We start from the raw sequence: 10,042 nt of genomic DNA, 5'->3' as shown, positions 1-10,042 counted from the left end.
CAGATATCGATCAGGCGGCACTCTCGGAGTTTGATGAAATATAAGTGAGGTTTATTTCTCCAACATGTTTCGGGCTATTACTTCTACTTCTCCAAGGACTAAGGGAAAAAACTATAACAAAGGACGAATATCAATACCTTATGAGGTCCAATCCCATTACCCCAATCTTTTATTTTTTACCAAAGATTCAGAAATCCTTACAAAACCCACCAGGACGTCCCATAGTGGCAGGGATTGACTCCCTGACCTCTAACCTGTCGGAGTATGTGGATATTTTTTTACGGAAGCATGTGACAAACTTACCAGCTTATCTAAAGGATACCACCACAGTCTTAAATCTTTTAAAAATTTTTACATGGAAAGATTCATTCCTTTGGGCCACAATAGACGTACAGTCATTGTACACTTGCATCGAACATCAAATGGGAATTGAAGCATGTAAGGAGTTTCTGGAGGAAGATGACGAACTGAATCCACAGCACAAGAATTTTATATGCGACCTCATGAAATTCATTTCAAGCCACAATTATTTTAAATTTCTTGACCAGTTTTATCTTAAAAAATGTGGCACAGCAATGGGCACTATTTTTGCACCCAGTTTTGCAAATCTTTTTATGGGGAGCTGGGAAAAACGTTTTATATATACAGACCACGGTTTTAAGGAAAATATCAGATTTTACAAGAGATACATCGATGATATTTTAATAGTATGGGAAGGTGACGAGGAGCTGTTTTCTAAGTCTTTAGAGTACATTGGAGACAACCAAATGAACCTAAACTTCACTTCCAGTATCAACAAAACTGAGATTGAATTTCTTGACTTGGTACTTATGGGCGAAGGCGCCAAAGTAAACACCAAGAACTTCATTAAAAAAGTTGACACCAACAGCTACCTACATTTTAGAAGTAATCACCTGCGCAAATGGAAGGAAAACATCCCATACTCCCAGTTTAACCGTATAAAAAGAAACTGCAACAGAAATGAGGAATGCGAAGCCCAGCTGGAGATGTATAAGCAAAGATTCGAAGAAAAAGAATACCCCAACCAACTCCTACAAAATGCGATCACAAAAGTGAACCAGGTCAATAGAGACAATCTGCTTGAATACAAGACCAAAGAGGAAAGAAAAGACACAGTCGCCTTCATTACCACATATAACCAACACGAACAGGTAATCAAACAGAGCTTGAAGAAACATTGGAATCTACTTCTCATGGACCCTATCCTGAAAGAACTATTACCACCTAACCCTGAGGTTATCTTCAGGAAATCCAAAAACCTGAAAGATTTAATAGCACCCAGTCTTATTACATCTTCACGCACACAAAGCAGCTCCGGATTAAAATGTACTGGCTCCTACAAATGCGGCAAGTGTAACATCTGCAAATTCGTCCACCCCACCAGGAAAAGATTCACCAACCACAACGACACAAAAGAATATCACATAAAAGACTTCATGAACTGCAATACATCTTCTGTAAAATATCTACTAGAATGCCCGTGCCATCTGAAGTATGTGGGCAAAACCAAGAGACCGTTGAAATTAAGGATTCAAGAACATAACCGCAATATCAAGAATAAAATCGACAACCATGCTATCTACAAGCACTTTGAGATGCACCATAATGCCAACCCAGAAGGACTGACTTTCAAAGCCATTGAATGGGTCAAATTGGGACCAAGAGGTGGAGACTTGGCGAACAAACTGTCCCAACGTGAGATGTATTGGATTTTCGATTTGGACACCCTACACCCCCTGGGTTTTAATGACAATTATGAAATTGCGCCCTTTCTTTAAGGTTCTCCTATCATTTTATTAAAATCCTCTTTCTTTCTTACTCTGCTTCACATTTCCTAATAAAACACTAACAACATCTCCAGGTGTCGTCATTTTACTCTACAGTCAAACCACACTATGATACGCCCAATCTCGTCCGATCTTGGAAGCTAAGCAGTGTTGGGCCAGGCCAGTACCAAGATGGGAGACCTCTTGGGAAAACCTGGTGCTGTAGCAAAAACAGTGAACCAGACAACCTTGGAATAATGTTTATGAATATAAATCACTTTTCCTAACTTATATAGCACTTTAGCACTTTATGTAAATCCAGCACCCCATATAATTCCAACACTCTTGTCCCTTCTAAAAAATCTCCAGCATGTGTCACCAACTAATCTGACACATTCGAGTTTATATCAGCACTAGCACTTTAAAATTATTTCTTTCATATAGCGCTAACATGCGTTATTAAATCTCTAGATCACCTTCTTATGTCACAATCCTCCAAATACCAGAGACACGTTTTTTGTCTTTTTATATATATATTTATATGTTTCTAATCTCATTTAACATCAGCCCGTAGTCATACTGAAAGAATCACTCCCGTTATTATCTAATTGCTGAAAATTTCGATAAGTTGAACCCTGATACTTTTAGTTACTATGTCTTTGTTTTTGTCATTGTATATGCTTCATATATGCTGAGAAATATCCATAACAAGATGGCCGCAAGTCGAATCACAGTGTATTTCTATATGTAACCTACAAGAAAATGGCCGCCGGCACCCGCGACTCCAGACACATCCACAAGAGCTGTGGATGTGAAGACTATACACTCGCATCTTTGAACAGAACCTCCCGGCACATGCACACACAGAAAGGAGGTCTATGCTCACTGATTACATCTGGCAAGCCGGACATGCGCAGTTGCGCTATAAGGACAAGTGTGGCGGAAGTGCCGCAACTATACCCAATATACGTTTTTTACCATGTCTAAGATGTTTTAAAGTTTTCTAAGTATAGCGATTAGCTGGACATTGTACTTGTGTTTATAATCATATGTTTATTTGGCCCCTATAATCCCTAATATCTCCCATTTACTTTTTACATCAGTAAATAATCCAGTAAATCACAGGAAGTGATGTCATTGAGTATCTGACAGGCATACAGGTACAAATACCGGCCTGAGCTCAGTTGCTCTCTACCCCTTGAAGAAGTCACATAGACGAAACGCGTCGGGTAACCTACCTCCTACCTTCTAAAAAAGTTAAGCGTTCTTTATTGAATTTGCTGCTATTACTACTTGTACTCTTCATTTAATATCTTTTATGTTATATCTATTTTACATATAACCCCTTTTTTTATATGTTGTTATATGTCCTTTACTCCCAAATGCCCATTTCTTTAGTGTAATTTTTTTAGTCTGATTTTATAACAGTCCTCCCCCGTGGTCATATATCTTTATATGTTTTATATTGTCATAATAAATTAATCTTTTATTCGCTATTTTATTTGTGCAATAATTAGTCGCCAAGGTCTTATTTCATCCCTGCACATATATATATATATATATATATATATATATATATATATATATATATATATATATATATACACACACACACACACACACACACACACACACACACACAGATATATATATATATATATATATATATATATACACATACATATATACCCACAATAGTGTCTCCAGCAATTGTCCCCTGACAATTCAATAAAATAAATAAAACATTTATATTATGAAGAAATACACTTGTCGCTTCTTGTTTTTTGAAGAGTAATTTTCTTTTATTTTCAAGAGCTTTAGATCAATACCCGACGCGTTTCGTCTCTCTTTGAGACTTCATCAGGGGTTTTTCTGTAAAATGTAGTATACATTTGTAAGACATCACATTATACATCACGTTATACATACAATACATATAATACATATAAACATTACACATATCATTAAAACAATCTTTATAAGATTCAAAATCTCAAGTAGGGGGGAACAACAGTTGATAATGGAAACGGAGGTAGTTTTATTCTTAAATATAATTAATTTCAGAATGTTTTTAGAATATTTATTATTTTATCGGAGGTATATATATATATATACATATATACTGTACTCACCATACCATGGCGTCCCTGCACGCTGCCTCCATGGCGCCGGAAACCGTCAGACGGCGCACTTCCGGTCCTCGCAGCAGCGGTACCATGGTAACCGCAATGCTTGCGTTCCACCAGGAACACGCAGCGTTCCATGAGCTGCGCATGTCATCTGGGGTACCTGGCTTTCCTGGATCAGCCTGAGCAGGTTCTGTGGTATAGTTGTGCACACTGAAACAATAAAAAAACATGTAATCAAAAACGACATATACATACAAGATACTGTAATACATATAAGCAAGGCCACAATCATGTGAGAGAATTCCAGTTTATCTTGTCGTTCAGGCCGCCAGGTCTGGCGGTCCCTAAACGCAAAATCCACTGGGATTATCTGAGTGTCAAATTTTTGACCCTGTCACCCCCGCGTATAGATGGGGGGACGTGGTCAATCATAAAGTACCTCAACTCCTCTAAGGTATGTCCCGCGGCCTTGAAATGTCGGGGCACCGGCTGATCCACCGCCTTGCCTCTCAAAGTGAGGCTGATGGCAGAGCGGTGGGCAGCCATTCTCTCCTTAAATTTTCTCGAGGTTTGGCCCACATACCATAGACCGCAGGGACAGGTAACAACATACACCACATATGAAGAATTGCACGAAAGCACATGCCTAATATCATATGTGCGATCGCAATGAGGATGTGAAAAAGACTTGCATGCGATCATGAAGCAGCAGGTAGTACAATTACTACACTTGTAGCACCCAGATGGTTTAACGTACACGTTGGCCATAGGCCGGGGAACCTCAGTAACATCAGCGTGTACCAGACAGTCTCTTAAATTTCTACCACGTCTATAAGACAGTAGTGGTTTGGATTGAGCTAACACCGACAGATCCCTGTCAGTGCTCACAATGGGCCAAAGGGCGTTGACCGCCCGGCCCACAATGGGACTAGAAACTGAAAATTCACTGACAAACGGTATCCTGCTTGTCATAGACTTCGGGGCAGATTCCATTAATTGACTCCTGGACATGCCCAGGACTTTAACTTTCTGTTGCTCAAGCACCTCAGGGTCATACCCCCTCTCCCTAAACTTGGCAACCATTTTGTCAAGTTCCTCGGGCACTTTATCAGGTAAACTGGTGATACATGCTGCTCGCACCATCTGTGACAGTGGGAGCCCCTTCTTAAGGGCCCGGGGATGGTGACTGGTAGCCCGGAGCAACGTATTATGGTCTGTACTCTTAGAGTAGACCCCAGTGGTGAAACGGCCTTCATTCAGGCACACCGCCACATCGAGGAAGTTGGCATTGGCCAAGTCACAGGTGAAAGTAAATTTAATTGGTGAGTCCATGGCATTTACTCTGTCCATCAGAGCCACGAAGGAATCCCTCCCACCAGTCCACAGTAAAAAAATTTCATCTATGTCTCTCGTGTATAGCGAGATACATCGGGCAACCTCAGGGTCTGAAAAAAACATCTCTTGCTCAATCTGAAACATATAAACATTAGCATACGTGGGTGCTACCGATGATCCCATGGCGCACCCACGCAGCTGCAAATAAAAAGAACCGTCAAACAAAAAGTAGTTCCTACAAAGTATAAGTTCCAATAACGTAAGGAACAATTGATGGTTACAGATCAATGGATCCATATGCTCCTCCAAGAACTGTTGCATTGCCCTGAGACCACCCTCATGTGGGATTGAGGTGTACAGACTTTTGATGTCCAGGCAGCACATCAAAGTGCCCTCCTGGACCATGTCACATTGGTCCAGCAATTGCAGAAAAGATGTTGTATCCTTCAGGAAGGACCCATAGCAGGATAGGAAGGGTTAGGCAAGACTATCCAACAATCGGATGCTGGCTGTAACAGAGAGCCCCGGGCAGAGATAATAGGCCTGCCCGGGGGTCTATTGGCGTCTTTGTGAAGCTTGGGGAGGGTATAGATAAGAGGCACTACTGGGTGCCACACTTGCAAGGCCTCAACCATTTTGGTAGGTAACTGATGATCATCTACCGCTTTCTTCAAGATGGAGAACAATTCCTTTTGATATTTGGGAGTCGGGTCACTGTTAAGTTTACAGTATACATCCTTATCACTCAGCTGGGTATAGATTTCTTCTTTATAGTCTTTGATGTTTTGTATGCGATCTGCTTCTAATGACTTCAGTGCTTGAACCTCCGCCTTATTGAGATTTGGATGAATCTTTCGCGGAGTGGCCAAATACCGTTGTGCCGAATCATCTAACAAGCGACTGAAGGACTTAATGGAGCTGTTCACTGACACAGGGTCAAAGGAAGACCGGTGGTTTTGCGCTAAGAAGGAATCAAATACCATAGGGTTTTGTACAGTGGTGGAATCTTTAAAATGTTCTTTGAGGCGTAGGCGCCTGGAGAATTGATGAACACTCAGTTTCCACTTAAAATCATCATGTCCATTTGTTGGAAAGAAACTGAGGCCTTTGTAGGAGTTTCTGAGGAAGGGGCTTAGGTCCCGAAAACGTTAAAACGTCCACAATACAGTTTCTTTTGCTTATACAAGTCTCCAGAGTGCTCTTTCCCTTGGATCATTGCATTTCTTCAGAAGTGGCACCGGAGCAGTTGTTCTATTAGAGTGCCGACAAGTGTGGACATATATATATATATATATATATATATATATATATATACATATATATATATATATACACACACACACACACACTAGGGTGACCAACTCATCCCTTTAATCCGGGACACATATTAATTACACAGGTTCTGTGGCTGGCTTTTACCTGGTTTTAAACTGCCACACCTCAAGACTCCATTTCACCTGGTTTTAAACTGCCACAGAACCTGTGTAATTAATATGTGTCCCGGATTAAAGGGATGAGTTGGTCACCCTAACACACACACATATGTATACATATGTATATATACATAAATATATATATGATATGTATATATACACATATGTATATATACATATATAAGTAAAATTGCACACTAAGAAGTATATAGCGGTTGTGACATAACATAACACACGCATTGGGCAGAATAGCTGGGACCTAGCAGACACCGCAACTGCCCATTGCTGGGCTGTTACGGAGTGAATCATCTCACCTGGCTATCAGCCAGGATCCGTGGTCAGCCTCGGTACCCGGCTCTATGCTGCGTAAATCTCCGGAGACTGCACCGCCTCCACAGTCCACAGCCGCTGACAGCCCTCTGGACACCCACCCCAAGCACCTCCCACCCATGTGCACGCCCCCTTATAACGTCTAAACACGCCCTCAATTACGCCTGCCCAAACTACGTCCTGAAAGGAACCTTCAGTAGCCTATCAGCGTGCCCTGTGCCGGAGCGCCCCGCCCTCCCTCTGGGGGGGCTGTCATGTTCCCGAGAGACGTCTACTGAAACAAGAGGCAGTGACATGGGCTGCAGCTGGAATAGCTGATAATTTTTTTGTCACCCCCGACACAAACACAGTGGGCACGCAGTGGGCGTGCGACACACACACATACACATGCATCGCGGGCGGCACGTACTTGGGGGGGAGAGAAGTGGCGTTGGCCGGCGTTGAGAGCCTAGAGGCTTTTTTAGACACCCGAATGCCGGGAAAATCCCAGAATCCGGGAGACTGGAAAAGCCTCCATAGGGTTGCCACCCAAAATGGGAGAATCCCAGAAATCCGGGAGAGGTGGCAACCCTAGCTACTGTACTAATTACTTTGTAATGTTATTTAGATAAACTGTTATATTTTCACTCCTTAGATTTTGACTGATCTTTATCTCCATCCAACGTACAGTAACTTCAGCTAGTGTATGCATAAAATATTGTACTTAAAACCCATAAATAAAATACCTTTATGTAATATCAGGAAAAACCACTCTGCCATGCTATTCTTGGCTTTCAAATACTATATTATATGCATAAATCACATTCTTTGTTGTATTTTTAATGAATTGTTTTATTAAATTGTGATATCATTTGAGCCTTATTTTCATTTATATATCTACTAAACACATAACCCCTTGTGCACCAATCCAAGGTAGAATAGTGGGACCTCTGCTTCCTCTTCTAAAGCTGGGTACACATATATACGGCCGTCCAGATTGTATAGGTGTGTAAGCTGTCCTGACTCCCTCTGTACGAGCGATAAACGTCCAAAAACGGTCTTGTCCGTCCATACTCGGTCGGTCGAAGGTTCAATGCTGTTTAATATTCATCCGACAGGACGGGCCCATATCGGAACAAAAGTGCAGTGTATGCTGGCCGTTCTTGCGACTATACTGCCAAAGCTGGAACGCCCATGTAAACGTTTTGTAGCTGCATGATCTCTCCTACAGCACAAGAAGCGTTCACCTCTCCCCATGTATATTTAAATAAATAATCATAATATACATGCACCCCATCTTAATAGCAGGTCGCCGTATCTGTCCCTAGTCACCATGCCGGCTGCTATAAAGATGGGGGAAAGCGTCTACAGTCAGCCGGCAGGGTAACTATGGACAGATACGGCAAACTGCTATAAAGATGGGGTACGCGACTACAGTCAGTTTGCCATATCTATCCATATTCACCCTGCCGGCTGGCGTGTCCCCTGTCTTTATAGTGGTTTTCAAATACAGGGTCAAAAGCCAGTTTTGTGATCTGAGAGCAGTACATGGCTCCTTTTTTCTTTTTAGACACAATCTTTTTCTTGCGACTGTTTGGACGGGAGTACATCAGACGTCACAAGTAAAATTGTACAGGTGTGCACACGCGTATCGGCTGGTGTTTCTGGAGGGTCGGTCGCGTCTACAGTCGGTCGAACGGTCACAAGAAAACAGGGATTGTATAGATGTGTACACAGCTTAAGGTAGAACAGGGATTAACACATTTGAAATCTATCAATCAAAGGACAAAGGAAAAGTGCAGGTTTTTAAGCTTTTTCAGATAAGTAACTGTAAAGTCATTGTACTGAGGGCCTGATTCAGTACCACTTGCTAAACTTCACACCACCAGCTTCCCAGCCGAATGCCCCCCCCCCCCCCCCCCCCCCCCCCCCCAAAAGACACCGAGACCCCTTGGTAACATGTAAGAGGATGTATGTGAACACAACCCCTCACATGCGGCCTAAGGGGAAAGAAATCTTTCAATTGTCACCAACCATCGATTGGTTTCTCTCCGTTTCAGAAATAAAAGTTGGTCTTAAGTGACTTTTATTTTAGTCGGAGTCTGCCAAAGAGGGGATGGGTGCTGACGTCATGTGTTGTCAGCTGCCCGCCTGCGTCCCAGGAGAACGCCCAGCATTTTTATTGGGAAGCCCAGCCCAGTGTCCACCCCCGCCGACCCCCTCTGGAGCAAATGGCTTGGCGAATGTGAATCTGCACATCCGCAAATAAGTGCATGTGCAGACTGCCCACCATCGGAACTGAATAACCCCCTGAATGTGAATATAACCATAATTAATTTGCAAATGTATGCTGTGCATAATTGCAATATGCAATGTTACCACAAGATGTCAGCACACCTTCATGATACAAAGAAGACTGCTCATAATTGTTGAGCTAGGATAAAAAGTTCTGCTGGGGATAAAAATCAAAACAGACGTAAATTATCTCCCAAATCTTTATCAGCCAGAAAAAGTCTTAAACACACACACACACACACACACACACACACACACACACACACAAAACACACACACACACTAATTATAATGTGCAATTATTATTTTTTATTTAAAAAATGTAATTACAACAAAGTTCTGTTGAGAATTCTACTTAAATTGCAATTTGACAATTATGTAATTCTTTCTACATTGGGAGTTATGCCCCCGATGGGGCAGTAGGTTGATGTTTTGCCTAAGGTGCCGAGAAACCTTAAGGTGCCCATACACTGCCTGCGACGTCTCGCAGCAGTGTACGGACACCCGATGGACTGCAAGCCGCCGGGACCTTCCGGCGGCAGGGACACATGCGATCCGTTGTGATGGATCGCATGCGTCACTGCTTAGCACCCGTCCCAGAACGGGTGGTCGGACGGGCAGCCGGTCCGACCACCTAGTCGGGTCCGATGCGCACGGGACCGCGCATCGGACCCGACTACATATCAGGGAGAGGCGATTTGGTCCGATTTAACGGGCCAATTGGTCGCAATCGGCCGAAATCGGACCAAATCGC

General features: G+C 42.5%; 1 pseudogene; it reads left to right on the top strand.

Annotated features, from left to right (window-relative positions):
• The first annotated feature begins 1,896 nt into the window (after positions 1 to 1,896).
• Positions 1,897 to 2,016, top strand: LOC146046513 (5S ribosomal RNA; annotated as a pseudogene).
• The last annotated feature ends 8,026 nt before the right edge of the window (positions 2,017 to 10,042 follow it).

Source organism: Crinia signifera, chromosome 11, assembly GCF_055691185.1.
Source record: "Crinia signifera chromosome 11, ASM5569118v1, whole genome shotgun sequence".
Classification (NCBI taxonomy): domain Eukaryota; kingdom Metazoa; phylum Chordata; class Amphibia; order Anura; family Myobatrachidae; genus Crinia; species Crinia signifera.
The sequence above is the reverse complement of the archived record's forward strand: the minus strand, read 5'-3'. Positions and strand labels throughout refer to the sequence as shown.